The following is a 17,646-nucleotide window of genomic DNA, read 5'->3' on the forward strand; positions in this document are numbered from 1 at the left end:
CTAATCCAAGTTTCTTTTTTATACTATTTTATTTCCTCCCAATTACATGGAAGTTTTTCAGCATATATTTTTCCAAGATTCTGATTACAGATTTTTCTCCCACATCCCTTCCCTCCCCTCTTCTAACAGTGATAGGTATTTTGATATAGTTATACATGTGCAATCATGTAAATTAGTCAATTTGAATAAGAAACAATTCAAAAGAAAACACATGAGAAGAATAAAGTAAAAAATATGTTTTAATCTACCTTCTGAGTTAATCAGTTATTTTTTTTATTATTTTAGCTAGTTATACCTCTTTCTTGGCTTGTTTTTTTCCAAGTTACATGAAAAAACAATTTTTAACATTCTTTTCTAAAATTTTAAATTCTTAATTCTCTCCCTTGTCTATCCCCACCCCCCACTCATGGAGAAAGCAAGCAATTTGATATAAGCTATAAATGTGTATCAGGTAAAACATTTTCATAATAGTCATGTTGTCATAAGAAATATCAACCTCATGGCCCTCAAAAAGAATCAAGAAAAATAAAGTGAACTTCAGTTTGTTTTTTAGCCACCATCAACTTTTTCTCTAGGGAGGGATAGCATCCTTCATCAAATGTCCTTTAAAGTTATTTTGGGTCATTGTATTGCCAAAAAAAAAACCAAGTCATCCACAGATGATAATCCAAAAATATTATTAACTATATATACAGTATATTTCACTTTGCATCATTTTATGTAAGGATTTCCATTTTTTCTGAAGGCATCTGGCCATCATTTCTTATAAAAGAATAGCATTCCATCATAATTACATATCACAATTTGTTTAACCATTCCCCAACTGATGAGCACCCCTCTCAATTTCTATTTCCTTGTCACCAGAAAAGAGTTGTCACAAATATCCTTATAAATATAGGTCTTTTTCCTCTATGTTTTTCATATCTTGGGGTATATAATCCTGCTAGTTACTTGCTAGTTTAAGGATTATGCATGATTTTATAGCCCTTTGGGCATAGTTACAAATTTCTCTAAAGAATAGTTAAATCAGTTCACAACCCCAAGAAAGATGCATTAGTGTCTCATTTTCCCCTATATCCTCCCCACCATTTAACATTTTGTTTTTCTGTTCTATTTACTAATCAAATATGTATAAAGTTGTATCTCAAAATTGTTTTAATTTGAATTTCTGCAATCAATAGGGAGTTAAAATATTTTTTAAAAATATGGCTACAGCTAGCATTGATAAAGTCATTTGAAAACTGTTCATATCTATTGATCATTTATCAATTAGGAAATGGCTCTAATTTTAAGAAATTTGACCATTAAAAAATTTCAATTATTTTTTCACTGTTACTATTGCTAGCTGTATTTCCTTCATCCTAATCTTGTTCACCCCCATTCTCTCTCTTCTTTCACATTGTCTCTTCTTAAAAGTGTTTTATGACTGTCCTCTCCCCCCAATCTCTCTATTACATCAAAGCCCCAACTCTTTCTGTTATTCCCCTCCCATTCTACTTTCCTGTACAGTAAGATGAATTTCTATATCAAATTGAATGAGTATGTTATTCCCTTGAGCCAAATCTGATGAAAGTAAATTCCACTCACTCCCCCACAATACCTCCTTCTTCCACTCTACTTTTTAGCCTTTTCTTTCTGCTAGTACATTCCTCTTCCATGCATTAATTTTATATTTTGTCTATCATCCCTTCATAGTCAATTTATATGTGACCTATGTCTATATACTCTTAATAGCCTTAAATGTGAGAAAGTTCATGTAAGTTATGAGTATCTTCTTCACATTTAGGAATATAAACAGTTCAATATATGTGAGGATGAGATTTGTCTACTATTAAAGGGAAAGGCACCTGAATTTTATTTGTGTATTTTCTTCTTTCCCAGAGGAATTTCTAAAGTACCATGCCTTAGCCAAGCTCCTCTAATATTCAGCTCAATAATATCAAGGATGCACAGTTTTGGGAAAGAGAAAGTTAGTATAGAGAAGAGATTGTGTGAACTAGTTAAGAAAGGAAACAGAAAAGACGTAATCTAGGAATAGGATATCTGGGTGTAGGAAAAAATACCTTAAAGAAAAAAAATCTAGCTATAAGCATGACTCTCAATTGAAGGATAATACCAATAAGAATTGCAAAATCAATGAAATATGTTTAAAAAATTCAAATACATCATGAAACAAGAAATAAGAATTATGCTTTGAGCAGAAAAGAAAAGAAAAGTTCAAATCCCTAATAATAAAGGTGTGTGGAAGTACAAAGAAAGTGAAAGAAGGGATTGAGACAAAGGAGGGTTAAAGAAAAATTACAGCTAAAGTAAAATTTTAAAAAATGAAAAGGGGAAAAGGATAAAGAAAGGGAAAAGGGTTGATAGATGGGAGGGGTGATCAAGAGACAGAGTCTTAAGTAAAATGTTGGTGAGGAAGGATAAAAGGAAAGGAAAGAGAAAATTACAAATGGGGAGAAGATAGCATGAGAGGAAATGCAATATTAGTTATCATAACTATTAATGTGAATGGGATGAATTGTCCCATAAAAAGAAGTAGATAGCTGAGGGGTGATAAAAACTGGAATTCTATAATATGTTGTTTATAACAAAAACACCTGAAGCAGAATGATTCACACAAGATGGAGGAAAAAGGCTAGAGAAGATTATATTATGCTTCAATTGAAGTAAAACAACATCAGGGGTAGTGATCCTGATCTCAGAAAAAGTAAAAGCAAAAATAAATCTCATTAAAAGGGATAAGGAAGGAAATTATATCTTCTTAAAAGACACCATTGGAACATTGGAAATGAAGCTAAATCATTATTAAATGTTAAAATATTATTAAACATGTACCTAGTTGTATAAAATCCAAATTCCTAGAGGAAAAGCTGACAGAAAAGTGAGACATAAATATCAAAACTTTAATAATGGGGGACCTCCTCCCTCTCTAACCACAAAATAAACAAAAACAAAGTTAAGAATGTGAATGAAATTTTATTAAACAGATATGATAGATCACTGGAGAAAACTTAATGGACATATAAAAGAATACACTTTTTTTCAGAAGTACATGACATCTATAACAAAACTGAATATGTACTAGGGCACAAAAACCTCTTAATCAGACACTTAATAATTACCTAGCTGTGTGGCCTTGGGCAAGCCACTTAACCCCATTTCCCTTGCAAAAAATCCTAACAAAAAAAAGAAAAAAAAAAGGTAACACAAAAGGTAGCTGACAAAAATAAATCCCTAAAAATTAGAGTTGAACAAATAGAAACCAATGAATCTATGAGACTACAGTATTCCATCAAACAAAATAAAGTCTCAAAATACTGAAGAAAACAAAGACCTTTCAGGTAAAGCAAATGACCTGGAAAATAGACCCAGAAGAGATATTCTACAAATCATTGGACTACTAGAAAGCCTAGCTCAAAAAAAGTATCAAGAAAATATCATGCAGGAAATTATTAGAGAAAAACTGTCCAAATTTACTCTAGAAATAAGACAATATAACCATTGAAAGAATACATAGAACCCCTCCAGAAAAATACCCCAGGATACAAACTCCAAGGGCTGTTATAGCCAATTTCCAGCACTCTCAAATAAAGGAGAGAGAGAGTATTACAAGCAGCAAAAATAAAACATTTCAAATACAAAGGAAACACAATCAGACTCACACAAGGACCTAACAGCCTCAACACTGAAGGACTGGAAGACCAGGAATACCATATATCAGAGGGCAAAGGACCTGGGATTACAGCCCAATATGGATTACCCTGCAAAATTCAGTATATTCTGTCAGGGAAAAAAGATGAAGGTTATGAAATAGAGGACTTCCAGAATTTCCTGATAGAAAGTCCAGAACTGAACATAGAATTCAGTTGCCAAATACACTATGCAAAAGTTGTGTAAAAAGATAAATGAAAAGGGGAAATAAACATAACAAAAGAAATCTTAGTCAAGGTCCATCAAATTGTATACAACCCTGAAAGGGAAGACATAACATTTATAATTCTTGAGAACTTTAGTTCTCTTTGGACAATCAAAGGGTCAAATATAATTGAACAGTTTGGACTCAAAAGGTTTGGGTGTAGTTGAGTCTTGACTCTCCATTGAAGAGATCCAAGATAAATTCACTAAGTTTGAGACAGAAAGCCCTGATGAAAAGCAGGCTAAATTTAAATTTAAACTTAAGTGTCTTATTATCCTTTGACCTATTTTGACTCTGTTGTATTGAAATAGTTTAGCACTTTTTCTAATGAGGGCATCATTAATTGATAAATCCTAAGTCATTTTATATTACTTACAATCATTTGTAAAGTTCTCAAGTGAGACCTCCAGAGCCTCCCAGTACTTGGAGGCCTTTAAAATTCTTATAGTTAATCATATCAGATTTGAGTTAATCCTTGCTTCACTTAATAAGGAGTTAAATACAGTGAGTGGGGAGGGGAGGGTAAAGTTTTAAAGAAAATAGCTCCAGGAGGAGGGACACAAATAGTTAAGAAATGATGTGACCTTGGATGATATTTTGATTCATGAGGAGGTTTATGTGTCCTTGAAGTGTACTTGAAAAGGGAATAAGGAAAAAATGATTATAATTATACTTTGATGTAATTTTAGATAATGCTGCTTATCAAGCAATCAGACAATCAATCTGTGATGAAACTTTGACAACAATATGATCTTATCAAGAAATCAATTAATCAAATTAATTGATGACACCTGATTAATTGAATTTGAGAGATAAATAACATCAAGTGGAGAGATAAAAAGATTTATGATTTTAGAGGGAATGAAGGAAAAGTATGAACACTGAATAAATTCTATTCAATAAATTTGGTCCAGGGGAAGCTAGGTGGTGCAGTGGATAAGCACTGGCCCTGGATTCAGGAGTACCTGGGTGCAAATTCGGTCTCAGACACTTAATAATTATCTAGCTGTGTGGCCTTGGGCAAGCCACTTAACCCCATTTGCCTTGCAAAAAATCCTAAAAAAAATTTGATCCAGTGAGGGAATAAAATACATGCCTACTTGGGTTTAAAAATCTATACTAATCTACAGAAAAAGCTGGGGAGGGGCAGGAAAGGGAAAACTAAGGGAAGAAGGAACTGATAAAAGGGAAGGGGAAGGTGTAACTGAAAATAAACTGAAATTTAAATTTTAAAATAAAAGTTAAGGGGGGAAAGGGAGTAAAACTGCTGAGGGGGAAAATGAGGAAGGGAAAGAGAAAAATATAAAATAATATATAAAATAAAAAATAAAAATATATAAATAGCACAGAGGGAAACGCAGAAACATTAATTTTACCTATAAATGAGAATGGAATGAACTGTCCCACAGAAGAGAAGTGAATAGAAGAATGGATTAAAAAGCAGAGTCCAACAATATGTTGTTTATAAGAAACAAGTTTAAAGCAGAGAGATACACACAGGATAAAGGAACAAAATATATTATGCTTCAGGTGAAGTCAAAAAAATCAGGGGTAGTGATCCTATTATCAGATAAACAAAAAGCAAAAACTGATCTCATTAAAAAGGATTAGGAAGGAAACTACATCTTCTTAAAAAGCATAATGGTTAATGAATCTATAACATTACTAAATATGTATGTAATTATTGGTATAGCATCCAGATTCCTAGAGGAAAAGCTAACTGACTTATAATGCGACATAGACTGCAAAACATTCTTAATGGGGTCCTCAAACTCCCTCTCTCAGAACTAGATAAATCTTACTACAAAATAGGTGAATAAAATCTTAGAAAACTTAGATATGATAGGCCTCTGAAGAAAACTGAGTGGGGATAGAAAAGAGTATACCTTTTTTTTTCCTCTGCTGTACATGAAATCTATACCAAAATTAACCATGTACTAGGGCATGAAAACCTTGTAATCAAATGCAGAAAGACAGAGATAATTACACAGTTCTCAAACCATGAACCAATAAAAATTACATGTAGTAGCGGGTCATGGAAAAATAAACCCCAAACTAATTTTAAACTAAATAACTTAATACTAAATGATGGGTGGATCAAACAGCAAATTATAGAGATAATTTTTTTTTATTATATCCAAGAAAATTATACTAATGATAAGGAAGGAAACCATATATTCTTAAAAGCACCATTGTTAATGAAACTAAATCATTATTAAACATGTATGCACCTAGCTGTATAACATCCAAATTCCTAGAGGCAAAGCTGACTTACAAGGAGACATAAATAGCAAAACTTTAATAATGGGGAACCTCAACATCTATCTCTCAGAACTAGATATATCTAACCACAAAATAAACAAGAAGGAAGTTAAGAAGGTGAATGAAATCTTATAGAATTTTTATATGATAGACCTCTGGATAAAAGTCAATGGGGATAGAAAAAAATATAACTTTTTCTCAGAAGTACATGGCACCTTCACCCAAATTGACCATGTATTATGCCACAAAAAACCATAAAATCAAATGCAGAAAGATAGAAGTAATGAATGCACACTTTCAAACCATGATGCCATAAAAATTACAAGTAATAAAGGGTCAGGGAAAGATAAACCAGGAAGTAATAATTTCAATCATTTTATCTTAAATAGTGGGGATCAAATAGGAAATAATAGAAATAATAATTATATCCAAGAAAATGATAATAATGAGACATCATACCAAAATTTGTTGGATGCAGCCATAGGAGTTTTGAGGGGAAACTTTAAATCTCTAAATGCCTTTATGAATAAAAAAGAGAAAGAGAAGATAAATGAATTGGACATGCAACCCCAAAAACCTAGAAAAAGAACAAATTAAAGATCATCAAATAAACACCAAATCAGAAATTCTGAAAATCAAGGGAGTAATTATTAAAACTGAAAACAAGAAAACTATTGATCTCATAAATAAAACTGAGAGTTGATATTATGGAAAATGTAACTGATGAAAATAAAACCTTGATTATCAGAATTGCAAAAATAGAAACTAATGATTCTATGAGACAACAAGATTTCATCAAATTCAAAAGACTGGAAAATTTGAAAACATAAAGTAACTATTTGGAAAAACATATGACCTTGAAAACAGATACAAGTGTGATAATTTATGAAATATTGTTCTAATAGAATGTTAGATTTAATAAAAAAAGAGCCTGGAAAATATCTTTCAGGAAGTTTCAGGGAAAACTCTCCCAAAACACTAGATAAAAAGACAATATATGTTTTATGGAAGATACACAGAACACCTCCTGAAAGAGACCACAGCATAAAAACATAAAACCTCCAATAAATAGCATTGTCTCAAATAAAGGAAACAAATACAAAAAAGAACTGTAAAGAAGCATTTAAATACAAAGGAAGCAGAACCAGAATTAATAAAGACATGCCTTTCAACATAAAAGGATAAATAGGTATACAAAAAGGGGGAAAAAAAAAACAATTGTTAATCAAGAATATTAAATTGTATACAGCCCTACAAGTGAAGACAATTCTTGCAACACTTAAGAATTGTTTTTCATTTAGGATGGTTAAAAGGTTGAATATAGTTGAAGTGATTGTACTTTCAGGATATGGGTATGGTTCGTTCTTGACCTTCTATTGAACAGGATTGTCAATATGCTTGAGACAAATTACAGAGTATTTAAATGTGGCTGATCAGGCCAATAAGAACTCAGAGTGCTATCTCACAGTTTGTGTACTAATAGTTCAAGTGAACACCTGGAGTGTTTAGTCTAAACTTATGAGTCTCATGTTTCTTTTGAGTTACTTTAATTCTGTCCTACTCATAGAACGCAGTACTTTCCCTGATGGGTGCATTCTATGCTGGGTGGTCCTGTACCAATATCTCTCATACAGTCAAGTATAAAGTTCTTATCTTGTTTTTATAATTCTTTTTATTAAGGCATTAGGGTTATGTGACTTGCCCAATGTCACACAGCTAGGTAATTATTACATGTCTGAGGCTGCATTTGAACTCAGGTCCTCCTGACTCCAGAGCCGATGCTCTATCCACTGCACCACCTAGATGCCCCAAGTATAAAGTTCTTAAGAGAGAACTTCAGGTCTCAGCCCTAGTACTTAGAGTATTTCAAGGTTCTATACATAATTAAAGAAGTAACTTAACTTTATTAATACCTAGAAAGTTGTAGTACAAGAGGGGCAGAGAGTGGGAACCTACTTAAAAGAGTCAGACAAAATTAAATTAGGAAATTATCTTTTTTCCTTCTTTAGCTAAGGAAGATTTAAACCATGGTGGGGAGCTAAAGGGGACACTAGGAGAGAATCTATTAGATACATTGGTTGAAGAGGGCTATATGGCTCTGATTTGAGTGCTGTAGCAAAGAGGGAGAGAGCATACTTAGAGGGAATGGACATGAAAACATCATAAAAAGATTTTGCTTATCATGGTGCTTTGACTAAAATTGAAGGTAGTATGCTTGAAGGGGAGAGACATAACTGGTTCATGAAATGATTTGACTTTACATGATTCTTTGGCTCATGAGGATTGTCTGTTCATGGAAGTTACTTGAAAAGGCAATAATATATAAAGTGATTACAATTTGATGAGATTTATGACACTTGAGAAGTATTTTTCTAATGAGACAGAAAAGGGGAGAATACTTAGTGTCTGTGAGACAATACTGCTTTTAAATTAATTAAGTAATGAGTCAATCAAATAATTAACCACTGAAAATAGTATTTCTATCAGTTCAGATAAAAGGAGTATATTTTAACAAAGTGGATGTAATTAAAAGACAGGGTTAAAATAATAAAAATGTAAAAGGAAAGTCTATCCTAAGAGAAGTCTAATCATTAGTGGATAAATAAAACCAGATGAAGAAGCACAAAGTCTTATTACAGTAGAGAGAAAGAAGGGAAAGTGTAAACACTGAATAAATCCTATTCCATAGATTTGGTCCAGAGTGAGAATAATATACATTCCCAATTAGGTTTTAAAATCTATCCTAACCTACATGGAAGTGGGGTGGGGGACAGAAAAGGGAAGAAAGGACTGATAAAAGGGAATGTTAAGTTATAAATTAACATAAACTTAAAGCTAATACTTAATCAAAATTTAAAAGGAAAAGGCAGCAAAACATTAGTGAAGAGGAAAAGGAGGAAAGGAACGAGAAAAGTAACAAAGAGGAAAGATAACATGGAGGGAAATATAGAATTAGTTATCTTAACTGTAAATTTGAATTTGATGAACTCTTCCATAAAATGGAAGCAGATAGCAGAATGAATTAAAAATCAGACTCCTGCAATATGTTATTTACAAAAAGTTCATCTGAAGCAAAGATACACACAAGGTCAAGGTAAAAGAAGAAAGTAAAATATATTTATGCTTCAGTGCAATTAAAAAAAAATCAGGGGTAGTGATCCTGATCTCAGACAAAGCAAAAGCAATAAATAGAGCTCATTAAAAGGGATAAGGATGGAAACCAATGCTTCTTAAAAGGTATCAGAGGAAATGAAGTTATATCATTATAAAAAAATATATACATATATATATATACATATATATATGTATACATACATATATATGAAGTAAGTGGTATAACATCCAAATTCATAGAAGAGAAATGAATGAATTACAAGGAGATGTATACAGCAAAATTATAATGATGGAGGGACTTCACCCTCCTTCCTCACAGAACTAGATACATCTAACCACAAAAATATATGAAAAGGAAGTTAAGATAGTGAATAAAATTTTAGAAAACTTAGATATGATAAACCTCTGGTGAAACCTCAATGGGAGAATGTAGTAGATGGCACTTATACCAAAACTCACCATGTATAAGGGTATAACAATCTTACAGTCTAATGCAGAAATAATAAATGCACACTTCTCATATCATGATACAATAAAATTACTTGAAACAAAAGGACCATGGAAAGATAATCCAAAAGAAAAGTAAGGTGACCTAGATGTACCAGATCAAATACTATATTTTAAAGTTGTAGTCATCAAACTTTTCTGGTACTTGCTAAGAATCAGAGAAGTGGAATAGATTAGGTACAAAAGAAACAGTAGTAAATGACAAGAGTAGTCTACTGTGTAATAAACTCAAAGGCACCAACTTCTAGAATAAAAACTTACTCTATGAGAAAAACTGCTGGGAAAACTAGAAAATAGTAAGAGAAAACGAGGCATATATACCCACATTTTATACTCTACAAATTAAGATTGAAACACATAGAGGGTTTAGAAATAGTGTTACCATAGATCAATTAAGAGAAAAAGACATAGACTCTTATCAGATCTATGGACAGCAAAGGAGTTTAATACCAAAAAAGAGATGGAGACCATTGTAAGATGATTAAGAGAAATATGAAAAATGGATAATTTTGATAAAATTAAATTTATTTTTTATTTTACTTTAAAGAAAGATTTTATTTATTTTGAGGTTTACAATTTTCCCTAATTCTTGTTTCCCTCACCCACCCCCCAGACAACATTAAATTTATTTATTTATTTATTTATTTAATTTTTGCAAGGCAAACGGGGTTAAGTGGCTTGCCCAAGGCCACACAGCTAGGTAATTATTAAGTATCTGAAACCGGATTTGAACCCAGGTACTCCTGACTCCAGGGCCGGTGCTTTATCCACGACGCCACCTAGCCACCCTTAATTCACCACTTAGCTGCCCCTCTACACCACCTAGCCGCCCCAATATTAAATTTAAAAGCATTTACACAAAAAAATGCAGCCAAAATTAGAAGGAATGCATGAAGATGGGACACAATTTTCATAGGCAGTGCTTCTGATAAAAGACTCATTTCTAAAATATATAGAGAGAACTGAATTAATTTATAAGATTACAATTCAATTACAAATTGATAAGTCAAAGTTTATGATCAGGCAAATTTCAGATGAAGGATTAAAACTATCCATAGTCATATAAAAAAATCCCTCTGAATTATAATTGATGAGAGAAATGCAAATTAAAACAACTCTGAGTTACCACCTCACACATATCAGATTAGCTGATGACAAAGAAAGAAAGTTATCAATGTTGAAAAGGAAATGGGAAAATTTGGACATTAATGCACCTTGTAGAGTTGTGAATTGATCCAGCTTTTCTGGAGAGCAATTTGGACCTATGCCCAAAGAACAATTAAACTGTGCATACACTTTCATTCTTTTATCAAAAATTCACTAATTTATTTATTTTCATCTTATGCATATGTATATTTTTAAGTTACAAAATTTCTTTCCACCCTCCCTTTTAATGCCCTCCCCTCAGCTGCAAACAGTCAGGCTAGCACTGTGCCTACATATTTTGATAAACATGTTTACAGACTAGTAATTTTTGGAATGAGAAATTAGGATTAAGAGAAAGAGATACATAAGAGATAATTTCCATAAAGTGTTCAACAGATTCTGAAGGCTTGTTTAGCTTTTTTTTTAGGGGGGTTTGCCTGTGTGTTTTGTTTTATTTTGTTTTCTTCCTCTGGAAGGGGCTAATACTGTTGCTCTAGCTTTCTGGACTGCTTTTAAAAATTTTTTATTTATTTAAAGCAATGGGGTTAAGTGACTTGCCCAAGGTCACACAGGTAATTATTGAGTGTCTCAGGTCAGATTTGAACTGAGGTTCTCCTGACTCCAGGGATAGTGCTCTATCCACTGCACCACCTAGCTACTTCAATCACTGGATTGCTGAGAGGAGTTGCTTCCATTAAGTTTGTTCATCTCACAATAATGTTAATGTGTACATTGTTCTCTTAGTTCTTCTCCTTTTCCTCAGCATCATATCCCTTAAGTCATTCCTTCTTTCTCTAGAATTTGACTATTTATGGTTTCTTATAGAATAATAGTATTCTGTAGTATTCAAATACCATAACTTGTTTAGCCATTCCCCAGTTGATGGGCATCACCTCAATTTTGAATTATTTGCCACTACAAAAAGAACTGTTATGAATATTTTGGAACATGTAGGACTTTCCCCCATTTTTAAAAAATTTCTTCTGAATTCAGATCTAGAATTGGATAAACACTTTAATTCAACAATAAAACTTCTAGGTCTATATTCACACAGTTCATTAAAAATGGGAAAAGACATAGTTTAGCAGCTCTTTTTGCCAAAGCAAATAATTGGAGACTAAAGGGATCGCAAAATGTTACAGAATAGCTGAACAAATTGTTGCCTATAAATGTGATGCCGTTCTATTGTTCTCTAAGTGTCTGGATTTTAGAAAAATTTTAAAAGACTTACATGAACTGATGCTGAGTGAAATGAATAGACCAAGGAGAAAACTGTACACATTAACAGTAACATTGTGAGGTGATCAACAATGAAGGACACAGCTCCTTTCTTTTTTATTTTAAATTTATTTTTATTAAAGATATTGTTTGAGTTTTAAAATTTTCCCCCAAATCTTGCTTCCCTCCCCCCACCCCACCCCCCATGGAAAGCACTCTGTCAGTCTTTACTTTGTTTCCATGTTGTACCTTGATCCAAACTGGGTGTGATGAGTGAGAAATCATATCCTTAAAGAAGAGAAGTCAAAGAGGTAACAAGATCAGACAATAAGATATCTGTTTTTTTCTAAATTAAAGAGAATAGTCCTTGAGCTTTGTTCAAACTCCCCAGCTCCTTATCTGGATACAGATGGCACTCTCCTTTGCAGACAGCCCAATATTGTTTCCGATTGTTGCACTGATGGAATGAGCAAGTCCTTCAAGGTTGAACATCACTCCCATGTTGCTCTTAGGGTGTACAGTATTTTTCTGGTTCTGCTCATCTCATTCAGCATCAGTTCATGCAAATCCCTCCAGGATTCCCTGATATCTCCTCTCTACTGGTTTCTAATAGAACAATAGTGTTCCATGACATACGTATACCACAGTTTGCTAAGTCATTCCCCAATTGAAGGACATTTACTTGAGTTCCAATTCTTTGCCAACACAAACAGGGCTGCTATAAATATTTTTGTACAAGTAATGTTTTTACCATTTTTCATCATCTCTTCATGGTATAGACCCAGTAGTGGTATTGCTGGGTCAAACTGTATGCACATTTTTGTGGCCCTTTGGGCATAGTTCCAAATAGCTCTCCAGAAAGGTTGGATAAGCTCACAGCTCAACCAACAGTGTAATAGTGTCGCAGATTCCCCACGACCCTTCCAACAATGATCATTATACTTCCTGGTCACATTGGCTAATCTGAGAGGTGTGAGGATGTACCTCAGAGAAGCTTTAATTTGCATTTCTCTAATAATTAATGATTTAGAGCATTTTTTTCATATGGCTATGGATTGCTTTGATATACTTATCTGTAAATTGCCTTTGCATATCCTTTGACCATTTGTCATTTGGGGAATGGCTTTTTGTTTTAAAAATATGACTCAATTATCTGTATATTTTAGAAATGAGTCCTTTCTCAGAATCATTAATTGTAAAGATTGTTTCCCAATATACTACATTTCTTTTGATCTTGGTTACATTGGTTTTATCTGTGCAAAAGCTTTTTAATTTAATGTAATTGAAATCATCTAATTGATTTTTGGTGATGTTCTCCAACTCTTTCTTAGTCATAAACTGCTCCCCTTTCCACAGATCTGACAGGTAGACTAGTCCTTGATCTTCGAATTTGCTTATAGTACTGTTTTTTATGTCTATGTCCTGTAATCATTTGGATCTTATCTTGGTAAAGGATGTGAGGTGTTGGTCTAATCTAAGTTTATTCCATACTAACCTCCAATTAGCCCAGCAATTTTTATTAAAGAGGTAATTTTTATCCCAATGGCAAGAATCTTTGAGTTTATCAAACAGCAGATTACTATAATCATCTCCTGCTTTTACACCTAGTCTATTGCACTGGTCTACCGCTCTGTTTCTCAGACAATACCAAACAGTTTTGATGAATGATGCTTTATAATATAATTTTAGATCAGGTAGGGCTAAGCCACCTTCTTTTGCACTTTTTTTTCATTAAGCTCCTGGCGATTCTTGACTTTTTATTTCTCCATATGAATATATTACAATTTTTTCTTACTCGTTAAAGTAATTTTTTTGGAATTTTGATTGGTAAGGCACTAAACAGATAGTTTAATATTGTAGACTTGTCATTTTTATTATATTAGCTCTACCTATCCATGAGCAGTTGATATTTGCCCAGTTATTTACATCTGATTTAATTTGTGTGAGAGTTGTTTTATAATTGTTTTCAAAAAGATTCTGAGTCTATCTTAGCAAATAGACTCCCAATTATATTGTCTGAGGTTACTTTGAATGGGATTTCTCTTTCTAGTTCTGCCTGCTGTTTCTAGCTAGACATATATAGAAAAGGTGAGGGTTTATGAGGGTTTATTTTATAACCTGCAACTTTGCTAACATTGCTAATGGTTTCCAGTAGTTTTTTAGATGATTTCTTGGGATTCTCTAGGTAGACCAGCATATCATCTGCAAAGAGTTAAGAGTTCTGTCTCTTCCTTCCCAATTCTAAATCCTTCAGTTCCTTTTTCTTCTCTAATTGCTGATGCTAACATTTCTAATACAATATTGAATAGTAATGGTAATAATGGGCAACCTTGTTTCACCCCAATCTTACTGGGAATGACTCTAGCCTCTACACCTTGAATATAATGCTTGTTTATGGTTTCAAATAGACACTGCTAATTATTTTAAGGGACCTTCCCTTTAGTCCTACACTCTCTAGTGTTTTTAATAGCAATGGATGCTGTATTTTGTCAAAAGCATTTCAGCACCTATTGATATGATCATATTATTTCTGAGAGGTTTATTGTTGATATAATTGAGTATACTAACAGTTTTCCTAATATTGAACCAACTCTGCATTCCTGGAATAAATCCTACTTGATCATAATGTATTATGCTAGTGATGACTTGTTGTAATTGTTTTGCTAAAATTTTATTTATCATTTTTGCATCTATATTCATCAGGGAAATAGTTCTATAATTTTCTTTCTCTGTTTTAACTCTTCTTGGTTTAGGTAAGAGTACCATATTGGTTTCATAGAAAGAGTTAGGCAGAGTTCCATCTTTCCCTATTTTCCAAAGAGTTTATATAGGATTGGAACCAATTGTTCCTTAAATGTTTGGTAGAATTCACTTGTGAATCTATCAGGCCCTGGAGATTTTTTTTAGGGGTTTCAATAATTTCTTATTGAATTTCTTTTTCTTATATAGGGTTGTTTAGGTATTTAATCTCTTCTTCATTTAACCTGGGCAACTTATATTTTTGTAAATATTCATCCATTTCACTTAGATTATCAAATTTATTGGCATAGAGTTAGGCAATATAATTTTGAGTTATTACTTTAATTTCTTCCGCATTGGTGGTGAGTTCACCTTTTTCATTTATGATACTAGCAATTTGGTTTTCTTCTTTCTTTTTTTTTAATTAAATTGATCAGATGTTTATCAATTTTATTGTTTTTTTCATAATACTAAATCTTGGTTTTATTTATTTATTCAATATTTTTTTCTTTTGCTTTTATTAATTTCTCCTTTAATTTTTAGAATTTCTAATTTTGTATTTAATTGGGAATTTTTGATTTGTTCTTTCTCTAATTTTTTTGGTTGCATGTTTAGTTCATTGATTTCCTCTTTCTCCAATTTATTCATGTAAGGATTTAGAGCCATCATATATCCCCTGAGAGTCACTTTGAATCAATCCCATAGGTTTTGATATGTTGTTTCATTATTATCATTATCTAGGATAAAATGGTTAATTCTTTCTATAATTTGTTTTTTGGTCCATTCATTTTTTAAAATCAGGATATTCAGTTTCCAATTTGTTCTGGGTCTATATCTCCATGGCCCAATGTCGCATATGACTTTCATTGCATTGTGATCTGAGAAAGATGTATTCAATATTTCTGCCTTTCTTCAGTTGATCATTAGGTTTTTATGTCCTAGTACATGGTCAATTTTTGTATAAGTTCCATGTACTGCAGAGAAAAAGGGATATTCCTTTCTATCCCCATTCAGTTTCCTCCATAAGTCTACCATATCTAATTTTTCTAACAATCAATTTACCTCCTTAACTTCTTTCTTGTTTATTTTATAATTCGATTTATCTAGATCTGATAGCAGGAGGTTGAGGTCTCCCACTAGTAGAGTTTTGCTGTCTATATCTTCCTGTAGTTCTTTCAGCTTCTCTAAGAATTTGGGTGCTGTCCCACTGGATGCATATATATATGTATATATATATATATATACATATATATGTATATATATATATATATATATATATATATATATATACACATATATATACATTCAATATTTAAATGACTTTATTGTCTATGATACCTTTAAGGAGGATAAAATTTCCTTCCTTATCTCTTTTAAAGCTATCTATTTTTGCAGCTGCTTTGTCTGAGATAAGGATTGCTACCTCTGCTTTTTTTACTTCATCTGAAGCAAAATATATTTTGCTCCAACCTTTTACCTTTACTCTATATGTATCTCCCTTCCTCAAATGAGTTTCTTGTAAGCAGCATATTGTAGGATTCTGGTTTTTAATCCACTCTGCTATTCACTTATGTTTTAAGAGAGAATTCATCCCATTCACATTCAAGGTTATGATTACTAATTCTTTATTGCCCTCTGTGCTATCTTCCCCCTTTTTGTATTTTCCCCCTTCCCCCCTTTATCCATATTCCCCAGTATTTTGTTTCTGAATACTACCCTCTTCAGTGTGTTTGCCCTCCTATATCACACCCTCCCCTTTCTTTCCCCTTTCCCTTTTTCCCCTTTTCCCTTCCCTTCATTTGGTTATTTCTGCTAATTTCCCCCACTCCCCTTCCCTTTCTCTGTCCCCCCTCCCCTTTTCCCCTTTTAATACTTGAAAGGTTAGATGTTTAATAAGTTACCCGATTATATGTAGGTTGACTTTAAGCCAAGTCTGATGAGAAAAAGATTCAGGTGTTTCTCCTCTGCTCCCTTCTTCCCCTCTATTACCATAGGTTTTTTGTACCTCTTAATGTAATGAGATTTACCATATTCAGTCCCCTCCCTCCTCCCATCTCTTTCCTGTCCCCCTTTTTAAGGAGGTACTGTTTTTTAGATCATTCTATCTAAGTCATAGAAAATTCTGAGTGTCTGTCCCTTCTAGTTCAGTATATTCTATCGAATAGAGTCAAAATTCCTGAGAGTTATTAGAGTCTTTCTCCCAAGTGGGGTTAAAGCCAGTTATATCCCATTAGATAGCAGTCTCATGGATATGTCATGAATGTCCATCATTTCTGGCTAGGTATATTCTCTCTGTTAGAATTACAATTCTCAAGATTTATGAGAATTATTTTCCCCCCATACTGGGATATAGTCAGTTTCAACTTACTGGATTGCATTTTTTTTCTTTTACCACCCCCACCTATTTTTTACCTTTTCATGTGTCTCTTGAACCTCCTGTTTGATGACCAAATTTTCTGTTTAGCTCTGGTCTTTTCCTCAGAAATTTTTGGAATTCTTCCATTTCATTAAATGTCCATCTTTTTTCCCTGGGATAGAGGGCTCAGCTTTGCAGAAAAGTAGATTCTTGGCTGCATTCCAAGTTCCCTTGCTCTTCAAAATATCTTGTTGTAAGCCATTTGATACCTTAAAGTTGATGCAGCCAGTTCCTGCATGATCCTTAGTGTGGCTCCTTGATATTTAAATTGTTTCTTTCTGTCTGCTTGCAGGAATTTCCTTTTATCTGATAGTTCTGGAGTTTGGCC

This window comes from Macrotis lagotis, chromosome 2, assembly GCF_037893015.1.
Source record: "Macrotis lagotis isolate mMagLag1 chromosome 2, bilby.v1.9.chrom.fasta, whole genome shotgun sequence".
Classification (NCBI taxonomy): Eukaryota; Metazoa; Chordata; class Mammalia; order Peramelemorphia; family Peramelidae; genus Macrotis; species Macrotis lagotis.